This window comes from Passer montanus, unplaced genomic scaffold (genome assembly GCF_014805655.1).
Source record: "Passer montanus isolate IOZ18808 unplaced genomic scaffold, ASM1480565v1 scaffold50, whole genome shotgun sequence".
Taxonomy (NCBI): domain Eukaryota; kingdom Metazoa; phylum Chordata; class Aves; order Passeriformes; family Passeridae; genus Passer; species Passer montanus.
Window position 1 is genome coordinate 6,345,130 of NW_024369930.1, and position 15,896 is coordinate 6,361,025.

Genomic DNA, 15,896 nt, shown 5'->3' on the forward strand with positions numbered 1-15,896 from the left:
ACCATGAGCTGTGTCCTTACCTGGAGCCCTGGGAAATCACAGTCAGGGTTAAGAGTCCATAAGGGTTACATACAAGTGTTTGGGCCTTGAGTCCCAAAGATAGGAATAAATTAAATAGTGTTTTAATTCATCAAGCTAGAGACACTTCATAATTTTCCTTTACAACTGCTCATGGTTTCTCAACACCCTGTTGAGGTTTTGCTCCACCTGCTCACTTAGGTAGTTTGAACATGAAATGGGGTGTCTCTTCTTAATACGTGTCCTTGCACAAAAGCAAGATCAAGGCTTGTTCCCTGACTCTCCCAGAGTCTGTCTGCAGGCTGACACTGCTGCTGGCACCAGCTAGGAAACAGAGGGATGTGAGCTGCCATCTCCACACGTGCTTCTGGCTGGCTAGAGCCTGCCCTGGCTGTGTGGACATGTGCCCACAGATGTCCCAGCCAGCACAGCCTTTCCTGCATTGTCATTCCTGGTATCCTTCACCAAGCCAAGATGAAATGGTGAGGATGAGGCATGTTCCAAATTGGAAGGGAGGAGGAATCTGGAAAGTAAAAGAGTGCTCTTTAATGTGCAACCCTGCTCAGACACAGCGAGCTGTGTTCAAAGAGGATATGACATGCTTGTTATTGCAGAATAAATATAATGCAAAGAGGGATTTTCCCACCAGTAGTCCAATTTTAGATTTTTTTTTTCCTGCACTATAGGCAGACAACTTTTGAGTGAGAATGAATATTTGTCTCCATGTGATATGGGAAAAAATATAATATAATCCCAGTTCCTTGTCAGGGATCAGTTTGAAGCACAGGCACTGGGTTTAGCTGCAGGGAGTTTCTGAGTGCCTCCTGAGATTCAGTAAATCCCCCCATACTGAGCTCAGCACATCAGCAGGGATCCAGCTGGGTTTTACTTCACGTCCCAAGAGATGCCCTTGCAAAGCACACCTTCTCAAAGAATAACTTCTCCTTCAGCATTCTGCTGTTTCAGTGATCTGAACCCTAAAGTTACATATAATCTTGACGTGTCTGACACTCAGAATCTGTTGCAGTCTGCCAGAGTCTGCCAGTTGGATCTGGAGCTGTGTGGTAGATGGGAAAACCTGCAGAGGCAGAGATGGCAGAGGAAGGAGAAGCAGCAGTGGTTTGACAGATGATGTGAGGAAAATCACTGCCTTGCAGCTATGCAGGATTCTCTTCTATGGGAATGAAAGTGCTTATCCCAAAGCAATCCTGAATGTAAAACCTGGGTATGGAATATTACTTGTTGAGTTTTTGGCAGAGCATTTAGACTACCTTGACTCAATCCTGCAATAAAGTTGCAAAGAACAAAATCATACCATATCCACTGCACTTTACTGAAGATACTCTTGTGTGTTTCTTGTTTCTGAGAGTTTGTAGACAATACTTAACACTTTTCTGATGCTGAGGCTACATTTATGCTAGAAAAACCCCTGTTCTCTGGCCTGGAGCCCTCCTGGCATTGTTCAGCCTGTCCATACAGCCAAACTCTCCACTTGCCAAATCAGAGGCTGCATCCAAACAGCCTGCAAGGTCCCAGGCTCCTGCCAGCCCACGCTTTGCTGGGCACATTGCAGCCTGCCCAGGCCTCACCCATGCAGGGATCTTCCTGATGATTTATTTGCTGATCATGAGCTGGTGCTCAGCCCTCAGTTCTGACTCCACTTTGCTCTGGGCTTTAGACTGGAGCTCCAGGTGTTGCATGGAGAGGGCTGCTCTGGTTTGAAAGGAGGTGGTGTGAGTGGTGGGTGCCCTGGGCTGGGCTGCCCCCTCTGTGCTCTGCTCTGCTGGCAGCAGCACGGCCCCTGCTGCCCAGCTGGCCTGACAGGCAAGGAAAGCTGGCTTTGGAACACCACCTCTGCCCCTAAACCATAGCAGGGATGGCAGAGGTTTCCTGGCATAAATGTGTGCACAGGGAAAATGATTCATGTCAGGAATGGTTTTCCAGGGAGGAGGAGGAAGGATGTGCTGGAGCTGAGAGCTTTCTCAATAAAGGCAGAATTGCCCTGAACTGGACTTCTGGATTTTTACAGGAATTTAGGGAATCATAAGAGAACATGTGGCATGATGGTGGCAGTATTCCAGCTCAAGTGACTGCACAGACATGCTCCTTCAGCTGGGGCAGGGCAGGTGCCAAGGGAGCAGCCACAGACTCCAGTGGTTGGGAGGAAGGACAAAGAGAAAGCCTGTGCAAGGCACTACCTTGTGCAAGGTATTGAAGGTATCTGTAAAGCAGTCTGGAGCAGGACAGGATGGTATGAGGCAGTGTCAGGTTTCAGGAAAGGCAAAAGAAAAGGGTAGATAAAAGGTAATTACTATTTCATCCCCCAACAAAGCTGTATGATGCTTCCATTCCTTATCTCTGAGTCAAGCCCTACCTCTCCTCTCCCTGCCCTGCCCCACTGCTGTCTCCCTTTTTTGGTTCTTTTGACTCTTCCTCACCTTCCTCCTCCCCTCACCCTGTGCACTGCCTCTGTATGTGTTGAGTGTTTACTGACTGTGCCAGGCAGTGGCAGCCTGGGGATTCATTGGCAAGAGTGGGGTCTGTAGCCTTCACTGGAGCCCACCCAAGCCTTATTTCACTGTTGGGCTGGTCGTGGTCAGTGTGTGTGCCATGGCATGACAGCAGTGCCCTGGAAGAGGATGCACAGAGCTGGAAGGTCACTGTGCCTGTGCAATGGCCCCAGCTGGGATTTCCCAGAGTGCCTTCATGTTTGCAGACGCAAGTGTTTGTTTGGCAACTTGAGCTGAGCGTGAAAAGGAGCAGGCAGGAGTCAGTTGCAAGGCCCTGACACTTTGGATGTCCTGTGGTGTCATTTGTGAGGGAAGTGGTGGGAATCCATTGTATAACCATGTGCTTCAGATTTCCACTGGGTTGGAGCAAAGCAGATTTTTTGAAATGACATAAGCTAAAGAGCAATGTCAAAACAAATGGGAAGTGTTGAGCATTTTGCAAAGCACTTCCACCAGTGTCATCACCCTTGCTGAGTTTCTTTAGCAGCTGCATGCACCCAGTCCTTGCTCTCCCAGCTTCTCAGAAAGACCTTACTGATTTTAGAGGTACCTGGACAGAAGCCTGCCAAGAGAGTCTTTTTTTCTTATTTTGCAAACCCAGCTTTCAAAACCAGTGGTTACCACCTTTTAGAGTGTGCAGGAGCTGTGATTAGCACTCCAGCCAGGCAGAGGCTCAGGTGAGGGAAGGAAAGCCGTGGGGCCAAGGGGAGCCTATGAATGAACGTGTTTCCCAAAATACATCAAGTTTTGTTTTATCACAGCAAGGCTGTGAATTGACATACCTCCCCTTCCAGCACAGAGATGTCTCAAAGGCACGCAAAGGGTTTGTGGCAGAAAGTGTTTCTGCTTGGCCATCTGGGCTCCAGTGCCTGAGAGGGGATTTGGCTAACCCTGAGCATGATGCCATCTGCCAGAGCCATCCACTTCTCCTTTGCTATCTGTGTAATACTCCTTTTATGTACCCACAGCAAATGGCAGACCACCTGCGTGTTTTATCTTTTAAAAAGCACCCCCAACTTGTCTGGCTCTGAAATGAGGATTAGTTGAGAAAAGTTTTCTTCTGGGCACAGTTATTTTTTTAATGACCAAAGCTGAAGTCACACACACACCCACACCTGTATTTCAATTATGCTGAGGGCATGGATAGCTCATCCAGGAGCACGTGTGACCGGTTGTGTATTTTTTTATAAGCTCAGTGTTTGTTTTACTGCAGTGCCAGAAACCCACAGTGGAGTTTAGGATTCCATTGTGCTAGGTGCTGTATGGATGTGATGAGGGAAAGCTGGTTTACATTGAAGTACAGCTTGAAATCCAAGGACTGTCTGTAGCTAGGAGTGCCAGTGATTGTTTCCACTTGGTTCAAATGATTTTGCCTCTCTTTGGAGAGTATCTTTCTTTATATTGCACTGCCAGTCTCAGCTCAGATTTTCCAGGCTCCAGGGGGAGAGAAAGTGTGTTATTTGTCATGCTGAAGGGAACATGAACTGCATTTCATCCAAAAGGGCTATTCGAGGGAAATGACACCACCAATACACTCTTTGCTGCAGAACAAGCCAACTCACATTGCTACTTGAAATTAAGAGTGAAGCTCTTTATATTGCACTGCCAGTCTCATCTCAGATTTTCCAGGCTCCAGGAGGAGAGAAAGTGTGTTATGCTGAAGGGAACATGAACTGCATTTCATCCAAAAGGGCTATTCGAGGGAAATGACACCACCAATACACTCTTTGCTGCAGAACAAGCCAACTCACATTGCTACTTGAAATTAAGAGTGAAGCATCTCAAATCACCCAAATTGCTAAGATGGGAGAAACAACCAAGTCCTGGTTTCTTGCACATATTTTGCTTGGTTCAGTGAGTGAGGACTATTTTTTAGTGTTTCCTCTAGAGCTAGACAGAGTTTTGTTTGAAAAAAAGTTAGCAGTACTTTCAGATATAAATCTTACGTTCATCACAGCTATTTCCTGATTCACTTGCTGTGATCAGTGGGATAGCAAATGATGAATGCTTAATGGAGAGTACTCCACAATTGGTCAAGGTGACTGCAAGATATTTAATGTTGTATTGCAATCAAAGTATTTGGGAACATCCCTTCCTTTACCCTTGCATTTGTTTTTTGTCCCATCCCTTGTGGTGTACATCATGGGAGTCTCTGTCTGGGCCTTGACCACGGCTTTGGCAGCTCTGATTGTGGTACAGCTTCTCTGGTTATGGGCTTGAATGCCAGAAGAATACATGTAAATTTGGGATTTTTTGAAGGCAAAGAGGGAAACTAATGATAGCTACGATTATAATTCAGTGTTCCTAGTAACTGGCGCAAAACCATTTGGTTCTGTGTCTCTTTAAATGGTAGTAATTGTACCAGTACACATGGACTATTTGTGTTTACTAAAATGACCTTATCAGAAGGGCAGCTTAAGCAAACTTCAGTCATGTGAGCAGAACCATCAGGGTCATGATGAGGCTCTCTTTGGGGGAATACTTCAACCTTTCAGAGAGGTCTGCCAGGGAAATTTCACAGCTCTGGAATTGTTTCCCAGCAGCTGATCTGCCTACTTATTTGTCTTTCTCTCCACAGTCCATCCCTCTGTCCCTGCCTGCCCAGTGCTTTCCAGAAGTCAGACAACTTCATGGTGAGGGAAGAGCCTGTGCCTGCAAGGGAATGGCACCACTGAGCAAGCCCCAGTGAGTAGTTAGGGTATTGTGCAGCCAAGGAGCTGAACTGCCTCTGCCTGCTGAGGAGATGTTATGATATGGATAATTCCCCTCACCTTGCTGCTTACTTATTAAGCTGTGCTTTGAATCCTGTGGCTTAGACCAGAGACAATATTTTCTAGAGACAGTTGACTTAGCAAGTAACAAGGAGGTTGGCAAGCTACCAGGAGAAGTTGAACAAAAAGGTGATTTTCATTCTCCAAAGGCTGCTGAGCTCACTGCTGATAAGGTGCCAAGTGCTTCCTAGCTCATAGATCTGAACTCCAAATTCACAGGCCTCCTGAGGAATTCAGGAGACACTGCTAAGCCTATTAAACCCCCCTGATGTTTCTAACAACAGCTTAGATTTTATCACTAATAAAAAAAACCTCACAGCTCCTCTGGATTTAGTCCATCTTATCTCAATAGCTGAAAGAAAGCTTGGCTAAAAGAATATTTTTTTATTTTATTCTATCAATGTATTAAGCTATTCTCCTTGCTTCAGTCTGAAATCAGAGAGTGCTCTGAGGTCCTCCTGAGTGCCTGTTCTGGAGTGATTCAGAGAGTTACTGTTCTGGCACTGTGGAACTCCTGTCCTGGAGCAGGACAGCAGTTTGTGTGTTATAAGCTCACCTCCACCAGCTGGTTTCACCTGCATGAGGAAAGTGCCCCATTCATGGGCAGAAGAGAAAGCTGTGGGGAAGATTGTCTCAGGTAAACTTCTCCCAAAACTACTGCAAAATTAATTCGAAAGGGGTGTGTAAATTGCATCCTGAGCAGGATTTGACCAACATAAAATACAAAAGCAGCCATAACTGATCAAGATGAATCTCAAGAATGGTTTTTCAAACAACACACTGTGACCAGATCAATTTATACAAATGGAAGGAGAATCTTGGGGATTACAGGAGAGTTTTAATCCTGTGATTTACAGATATTTCCTAGTATTTCTTCCCAAGTTAGAAAGGGGAAAAACACAGTCATAAAGGGCAACAGAAAACCACACTTTCTTCTGGGATTTTGTCTTGCTTTTATTTTTAGAATTCTGACCGACCTCAAATGTTTTAAGCAAAATGTTTACATGAATATTTTAGGGGCACTGCTTTTTGCTACTGTCAAATCCAGTTGTGCTTCAGGAACTGCAGAGTCATAGGCACCTCTTGCTCTAAAGGAGTAGAGCAGGATTTCATTCCTAGTCTGAGGAAGTGAGCAAACAGGCTGGATAACTTCTTCTAGCAGCAGTTGGGTAAACAACCTAGGTGATACATAAAGATTACCACATGCAGGAATGACACGTGGTAAGGCTCTACTAGAGTGTTTGCTGGACTCCAGTGTTTCCAAGTCTGTTACATTTACATATGGATTATACCCTTTTGTACCCATGCAATGTATTCACATGCACAGACGTGTATTTAGAGACACACACACTGCTGCCTGCTGTGTTTCTTCTGTCTAATAAGAATATTTACTTTCTTTGTCTCTGTGCTCCTGAGAGAAGCAACCCATCTGAGAGGAGCTAGTGTTGTTACAGGTTGAATACATGAATTTTTTGTTGATGTCAAGGCAATAGGGAACTTTGTCCAAATTTCCTTTCCTCTGCTGACCTGTCAGCTGGACACCTTCCTTGAAAACCGTGCTGTAGCAATTTTACCGTCAAGTTATTTACACACAATTGTTAATATTGAACAGATGAGCTTTAAAGGACTATCAGGATGTCCATAAAAGCACATGCAGTGAAAATCAGTTGATTTTGTAGCTCTCTTGGGAAATCTTTTATGATGAGTGTAAACCCAGCTCACTTCTGACAAAGCCTTTTGGTCCTAAGGAGATCACCCAGACCTTCAATGCTGCAGAAAGGATACAGTCTTGTAGTTTGAGCCACTGGATGTAGCTGTTTGAGCCTGCAAAATCCAATTATGAGACCAAAAGAGTGGGGTGGCAATTACATCATGACAGCTTATGGCAGCCTGGTTGACCACTGGGTGCTGTAGTTGTGCAAAATACAGTTTTGCACAGTTTTCAACAGCAAACCCATTTAGAAAATGCTTCATTTTCAACTGATGTTACTTTGAAGATGATTATGAACACTTTCTTCAATCCCTGCCATGGTCCCAGGTGAAATCTGTCCCCTAGCATGAGCAGAGCTTTTACCTACAGCAGCAGCAAAAGTTGTATGAAAGTGTGTACACACAGAAGCAGTTCAAGATCCAATTTCCATGAGGGCTCAAGGGCTCGCTTGCATTAAGCCAGTTTTGGAACAAAGTTTTGCAAAACTCCCATGAAGACTACAAACACAGGACTGTTTTACTTCATACACCTAGGTAGCCTCTTAAAGCCAAAAGAATTGCACAGACTTAAGATCTCCATATGCACACATGATCTGCTAGTCTAGGGCCATACAGGGGCTGGTAACTTGATGATGTATTCATACTTGCTGTAAACATTCAGGAAATCAGACACCTTCTGATCAAGGTCATTTTCCTGGAGTAGAAGTGTGTCATACAATCTCTTCCCTGACCTTACAAAGCCCAGTATAGCTCAGTACCAAAGAAGTTTGGCTTCTGACCCTGGTCTTGAGGGCTTCTTGAAGTAGGGGCCTGAGTGTGGCCCCTGATTTCTAAATCTCAGAAGATAAATGTTTCAGAGTGCTTTTAAATCAAATTTTGCTATTTTTGTGTTCATGCACACTGAAAAGGCTGAGTCCAAAGCCATATACTACCGGCATGCACATATCCCTCATTATATTTTCAAATAAATGTCATTCAAAAGTATGCATATGGAAAAACTGGAGAATAATGCATAAGCAATAATCATTACATAATGATTTAATCCAGTGATACATCATCGATTGTAGCACATGTAGCAAAGTGCTTGGGTTTTCAATTAATGTAACTGAGATAAAATACCTCAGAGCAGTGCTCTTGACATTTGATCAGTGCCATGTTTGGAGCTTCTGGAGAAGCCTTAAAGGTTAGTGCTATATTTCATCCTTCCAAGCTCTGCATTCGAAAGCTCAGTCCCACGAAGCATCACCTGGTGCCAAGGAAAGGCAGTAATTTTTAAAATCACATTCTGATATAAGCTGTGCAGAAGTCTCAGTCAGAATCTTCTTTGCAGACAAAATCATTGTCTTCAAGGGTGGCTTAAATCAGATGAAATATTTTTGAAGACAGGTGTGAGGAGAGGAGAGGAGAGGAGAGGAGAGGAGAGGAGAGAGGGAATTGATAAGCCCTGGATTAGAATCTGGCCACCAAAAGAGCAAATGGAAAGAAATCCAACCAGGTAGGGCAGAAGGTGAGGTAAAAGATCAAACATAATTTTCAACCCATAATCATATAAGCTGAGAAGTAGAGAAACAAAACCAAAACCAAACCAAAACAAACAAAACACACACACAAACCCTCAACAAACAAAAACCCAAAACAACAAAGAAAAATAAACCCAAAAACCCCAAGGAGATTCAGCATCCCCTGGAGGGATCTTGTGGGCTGAGTCAAAATATCTGGAGAAGACAGGGGCTGGAGAGATAACAGCTGCAGGAGACCTGTGGATGAAGGAATGGCTGGTTTAAGGCAGTTACTGGGCTTTGGGCCAGGAGGAAACCCTCCTGTGGACCTTTTGTGCACTGTCAGCCCAGCAACAATCTGGCTGCAGAGGGAAGGATGATGGGATAGCTGTGAGGGATGTGCTCCTTCTCCACAGCCTGAGCTGGCCTGGGAAGAGAGCCTAGAGAACAGCACCAAAGTACAAATAAGCAAACCTGGTCTGCATCCTGGGGGCAAAAGGGCTCAAAAATGGGGATTGTGATGAACACCTGCTGCAGCTGTGGGGTGACTCCTGCCCCAAGCTGGAAGAAATACAGGAGGAGCAGAACAGAAATATCACTTTGGTGATACCCTTAACAGGAAGGCGAGTACCTGGCACTAGAACTGAACAGAGTCTTGTGAAATGACAGTGGGAGGATGTGTATGCAAGCATCATTTCTGGTGAAATACTGGGGCAAGGGGCTCACTAAGAGCTGAAGTCAGAGCTGCTGAGAACTGATGTCAAGCCATGTGCTGGCTGGAAACAACAAACTGTCCTACAGGCAACTGTTGTGACTCCTTAGATGACACAGTCCTTGTCCTAAAATGCTGTCCTTCATGGATTAGAAGAGAAAAATACATATGTAGAAATACTAAAAATACCTCTGCCTCCCTCATGCCTGCCTGACAAAAGGACATCTCCAGCAGGTGCACCTACGCAGCAGGCACAGGTCTTGCAGAGAAGACTCTGTGCTTGCAGTGCTCATCCTCACACAACAAGAGACAGTTAAAAATAGCTTGTACTACACAAACCTCTTAAAACAAGTCAAGGAGGACTTACAAAGCCATCTCAGGTGCCTTTTTTAAATATGTAGCTGTGTATGCCTTGTTTTTATTTCACTAAACAAATCAAGAAGCAATTGGAGGACATGATTTGTAGTGTGGCTATAAGATACAAAACAAAGCATCAGATGGCCCCCAAAACCATGATTTTTACCTGTGCTTCTAAGGTGGGTTCTGATGAAAGAATAGAGATTTTTTATTTTGTGAGGTAAAACTTTACCAACTTGATTGTCATCATGTAGTCAATAAATCAAGACAGGGTTCTGAGGCAGTTCACATGTAATAGATGTTGGGATTTTTTCAAACACAGTAAAAAAGCCTTTGAAGATTAACTCCTGGATTTCATAGAATTGCATTGCAGAAGTAACTATTTAGCACTCTGCTAAAGAAATCCAAAACAAGGAATGGGATGAACATATATATTTATGAAGATTTAATAGTCTGAGCTGGGAAAGGAAATACTGCTGTATTTGAACATAGAGCCATAATGAAAGAATAAAGAAGCAAAAAGTCTGTAGAAGCAGCTTGCATTTCTCACTGAACCAGACTCTTAATGTCTGTGCCCTTTTAAAGAAGAGTTTCAAGCAATACTGATGGCATCTGTTTTGTTCTCATTTCTGAACCTTCTTGCCTGTAACAGCACAGAATAATCACAAATTCCTTGTGCTCTTGGCTGCTTGCTTTTAAATTAGCATTCCAAGTCAAAATAGAGTTAAACACAGTCACAGACTGGCAGATTTTTAGGTTTTTGCTCTTCAGTCTAAAATTCTTCAAAGCCTTATTCTTCTCAAAGGAATAATTAAAAAGAAAATGTGGTCTTCAAGTGCTAGCAGAGATAGTCCTTGCAGAGGAGAAAGGTCCTGTGTCTGGACTGCTTGTGCAAATCTAGTCCCAAGGTTACTTTTTAGTCCCAGGAAACCTTGGGATCTTGTCACACCAGAAATGGGTCCATGCAGGCCAAGCTGCTGTGCATAGGAAGGACAGGATCAAGCAGCTCACAGGACTGCTGACAGCTTTGAACTGGGCAGAATGAGAAGCTTTCATGCCTGAGCTATCAGCTGGGTGTCCTTTAGAGCTCTGGATTAACACCAGGCTGAAGGTGAAATGTGATGGGCATGTGTGCAGTGGCTGTACCCTCATACTTGTGGACTCTCTCCTCATACTCACATATATATGTGTGCATGCATATGTATGTTTGTATAAATACACTCAATTTCTTCATAATTACATTGTTTACATGTAATATATAGTATATGTAGTCTGCAGTGTGCCTTTTATATACAGCTCTCCCTGTGAGCACGAGTTTCTGTACACACACACACACAAGCACAGCATTATTTCATTTTCCAGTCATACTGGAGTTTCCATGGTCCATGGGAAGGACACAGTAATGCAGCCAGACCTTGTTTGGGCTGTGAAGGACTGCACACAATCTTCTCAAGAAATGCTTGTTTACAATTTGTCAAGTAAATTATTATGTACAAGGCTGCAAGTACCAACAGACACTGATTTGGCAACCTTGGGTTGGAGCAGGTGATAATGAACAGCTTTGTCTTAAAGCAACTCCTGACGTGTGAGATGCTCCAAAGATTAGAGCATCACATTGTTTCCAACGAAATGAGATGGGAGCATGATGCAACCCACTCTGACAAGGGATGAAGCAAAGGAGTGGGTGTTCCTTGGCTACTGGCAGTGGGGACTGCACTGATGGCTGGTGCCATGTGCTGGAGCAGGAGCTCAGCACACACAGTCCAGTTTATGGCCCTCAGCAGTGAGGTTCCAGGCAACCCTTCATCCCAGCTCCACAGCACAGGTGGCTTCCTGCATATTTACCAGTCACTATTCCCTCTGCAATTCCACCACACAGGCTTGGAGGTTACAATAGTGTTCACAAAGACAAATAAGGAATAGGATTCTCCAGTTTATAGCTGATATGTTTTAAATACACCATAAAAATCTATTCTGTTGCTCACGTACTGAGAGCCACAGAGCCAGCAGCTGTGACACAGCAGGTACCACAAGCACTGGATGTCCCCAGAGGACGAGGAGTCCATTGTCTGCCCTACAGTCACCAGCACAAACCGTGCTCCTGCACAACATTCAACAACATTGAACATGGTACAGTATGAAAACATACAGAATTCAAACATTGCATTTCAGATTTGCCTAGGTCTGAGCTGTATGATTGCCTCTAACCATCAGGCCAGGAAGAACAGTGAAGGTAATTTGCTTGAGTTATTACCTAATTCCCTCAAATTAGTCCTTAATTCACTTCCAGTATCTACAGTTGAATTTGAGGACATCCTTCAGAGAAACATTGACTGCAAACTTCTCCAGGGATGGTACATGTATGACAAACATCAGCTTCATTGGTGAAAATAGTATTTCTTTCTTAAACCTATCTATCAACTCTAAATGCAGAAAGTTGTTGTATCTTTACCTGTAACATCAAAACCCTTATAGAGGGTTTAGAGAAGAAGATAGGTAGACTTTGGATCCCCTGTAAGAGGTCCTTCAGGCCTTCAGACAGTATTGGTCTATGCAGAAATTTCTCAGATTTTTTTTTTTTTTTTATCTCTCTTGGAATGTGAAGTCCAGGACTGGACAGCACATTCCAGTTGCACCCACACCACATGCAGAGGCAGCAAACCTTACAGAGGTCCTGCTCAGTGACAAGCAGGGGACTGCATTCAAGAACAGCATTGACCTCCATGTCATATTACAATTTCATTACAACTGATTATCTAGCAGTAAGTCCTAATCTCTTCCAGAATTACTGCTCTGCTAGACAGAGCACCTCATTAGGCAAACATGACTTGTGGTTTTTCATCCCTAGATATGTTGTATTGTATTTTACCAAACTGGAATACCTATTATTTGCTTGTGCCAGTATTTTTAACCAATTCCCCCAACATTGTCAAGAACAATTGTTTTCTTCTGGATCTCTCCTGAAAAGACAAAGATCAAGCATCAATTTTGTCTTATCTTTTATCTCAGTCTGAATACCAGTTAAGATTAAGCAAGCTTCCTTACACAAATCTAAGTGCATTTCTCTAACATCATGTTTATCAACAAAACTTCTCAAACTAATCTAAAATTACTTGTAAAATTAAAATGTAATATACTTAATAAACCTAAGTTGCACAACACAAATTCTATTACCTTTTTGTAATTATTTATTGGTGGCTCACTCCCTCGGTTCTTCCAGTATTGTTGGGGACTGGCTGGTTGGGAATTAGGGGACCTGATGCACCAAGCATCCTATGAACTGAGCTCTCACCCAAAGCTTAGACAAGGCACTGCTGAGATTTGAGAAGTGGCACAACTCACACCACATGTGTCAATATTCCAACCAAGAAAATAAGTGTGAACTTTTTAAGGTCTGGTAGAGCTTGTCTGATGCAGCAGGGCAGAACCACAAATTCCCTCTGCAGTGGACAGCAGGAAGGCACCATGGGCTCATTCTTGCCAACACACACTGCCCACAACCCAGAATTCTATTCCAGCCCCCATCACCATGAAATGCAGTTTTATCCTCCCTGCCTTGCAGACCTCCAAACCAAGGATCCCATGGCCTGAGGTTTTCAAAATCACTAGTTACATCCAGTGACCATCAGCCTGGTGGTATGGCCAGCCACAACCACCACAGCCATTCCTTGTTTTCTCTTACATGCCACAGCACAGTAGCCTCCACTAAAGCTGTAGGCAGAAAACAGGCTCCTGGCCTTCCACATGGCCCAGCAAAGAGGCCCCATGTTCCAGCCACATCCTGGAGGCCTCCCCAGTTTGTGAGACCAGACCCCTGGCATTGGTCTTGCATGTTCAAAGCTCCTACTGACCAGACTGGGCTGCAGGGGGAGGTCATGGTGATGTCCTCACTGTGGGCACATGTCAATGACTACAGGTAATGTCAAGAACCCCAGAACAACTGAGATGCTAATTTTGTCTGGCATTGCTTGTTCATACCCAGAATGGGTGTGGAAATAGAGTAGCAACGATGGGATGATGCTGATCTCCCCATTTTGTGTGAGAGGTGATGAGAGGCACAGGCTGTGGGCTAATGCTCCTGCCTGCTCCCAGGGCAGAGAGAGAGCAGGGCGGAGTAAGGCCCCTTGTCTACCCCATGTCTGCCCACTATGGGTTTCCCTGGCAATGAGGTCCATGGGCAGGCTCCATCTGCCACCCAGGCTGCACTGGGCAGTCCAACATATCCAGGGGTGCATGGAGGAGTGGTGCCATGAGCTGAGGCTGTTCCAACACCTGCATCCTGTGAGCCAGCAAGCAGCCTGTGGTGGCACTGCACACGGGTATGGAGACAGCAGGAGGGGGCAAGGCCATGGCTCACTGTGGGACTCTGCTGATTGAAGGCCCCTGGTCTTAGCCCGGATGGTTGGCCAGTGGCTTCCCTGAGAACCGGCCCTGGCGACTTTGATGAGAGAGACTGCTTGATCCAGTTGTTCAAAAAAGCAACTTTAATGTAACAGCAAAACAACAAACTAAACAGCGCACACAGTATGAGGAATGAACTAGATAAAGCTGGGGTCCAGGGTTTGCAGGGATACTTGAACATTTCTGAAAGGGGAGGGGGTTAAGGTGGGGTCTGAGCAAAGGATCCAACAGGAAAGAGTGATTTGGAATATTACAATCAATGCAGCAAAAAATATCCAATGACAACACAGAGAACTTAGAACTTTCTAGTAGTAATTTGAATAGCTAAATTGGAGGATCATGGGTGGGAACTTCTGCTCACTCTAACTTCAAGAGGGTTTTTCCCACGGCCTCAAATTGAAGTTTCCTTCATTATTTAAACTAACCCAAACAGCTGATGAAAGGCAATCCCCACCCATTTTGCTGCCTTTCTCTCTCTGTGTAGACATACATACCTAAAAGACAATGAGCAAAACATATATATACACACACAGACACACGCACACACACACATATATATATATACACACACATATGGAAAAGCAAAACATATATACACACACACACACACACACACACACACATATATATATATATATACACACACATATGGAATACCACCATATTCATACATAAAACCAAAAACATCTGCATACTTCACAAACACACACACACATCCCAGAATATAATGGAAATTCTGTTTGCAGTTTTCTGGAGCCCCCACAATTAAATCATGCAGAAAGGGGATAGCATAAAGCCATAGTCTGAAAGCAATTTACCTTTCAGCTATTCTTTGGTAAATTGAGTGGTGTTTGCTTAAAGATAATTGTCATTGTTTAACCCCAACTAGCAACTGATCCCACACAGCCAGTCACTCACTCCCTCAGGTGGGATGGGGGAGAGAATTGGAAGAGTCAAACTAAGGAAACTCATGGGTTGAGATACAGATAGTTAATAGATAAAGCAAGGTTCCTGTGCACTCAAACAAAACAAAGCAAGGAATTAATTCACCACTTCCCATGGGCAGGTAATTGTTCATCCATCCCCATCATGCATTATAGTAACTGGGGAAGGCAAACAGCATCAGTCTTAACATGCCCCTTCCTGCTTCTTCCCCCAGCTCTATGTGCTGAGCATGATGCCATGTAGTCTGGAATATCCCTTGGATTTGTTGGGGTCAGCTGTCCCGGCTGCATCCCATCACAACCTCTTGTGCACCCCAGCATCCTCCTCGCTGGAGTGGGGGGCAGAACAGGCCTTGACTTTGTGTAAGCACTGCCAGCAATAATAAAAACATCCTCAAATTATCAACACTGCTTTCAGGACAAATCCAAAATATAATCTCATACCAGCTACTCTGAAGAAAATTAACTCCATACCCCAGCCAAACCCAGCACAGTAAGGCTGCACTTATTTGCCAAAGAACTAGATGAAGAAGTGTTGTGAGAAGGTGGAGTCAGAGAGGAGAGTAATAAAAAACTCCCCTTTTCATATTGCTATGAAGGAGAATGAAACATTCTCCTTGCCAAGGAGAATGTTTTCTACCTCACTGCCTTTACTCTGCTTTTAAGAAATTCTTGGTGATCAAATAATACTCCTGTGATCTAGTGTGTGAAGGCACCTTGAAGTTCTCTTCTTTGGAGGCTTCATGCATTTAACTGGAGGGGTGACCAGAGCAGCTTCCAGGTAGAGCAGGTGGGTGCTCTTTGAAGGCATCCCTTAGGACTGGGTGTCCTTGGGTCTGCTCTGACTCTGCAACTCCTCCAGGCCAGAAATAGAAATACAGTCCAGAGCAAAAGCAGTCAAATTCTGTATAAGCTGTCCAAAAAATCATCAGCCTGGGTTGTTCCAATGAGTAGGCTGGTGTGAGAGCCCAAGA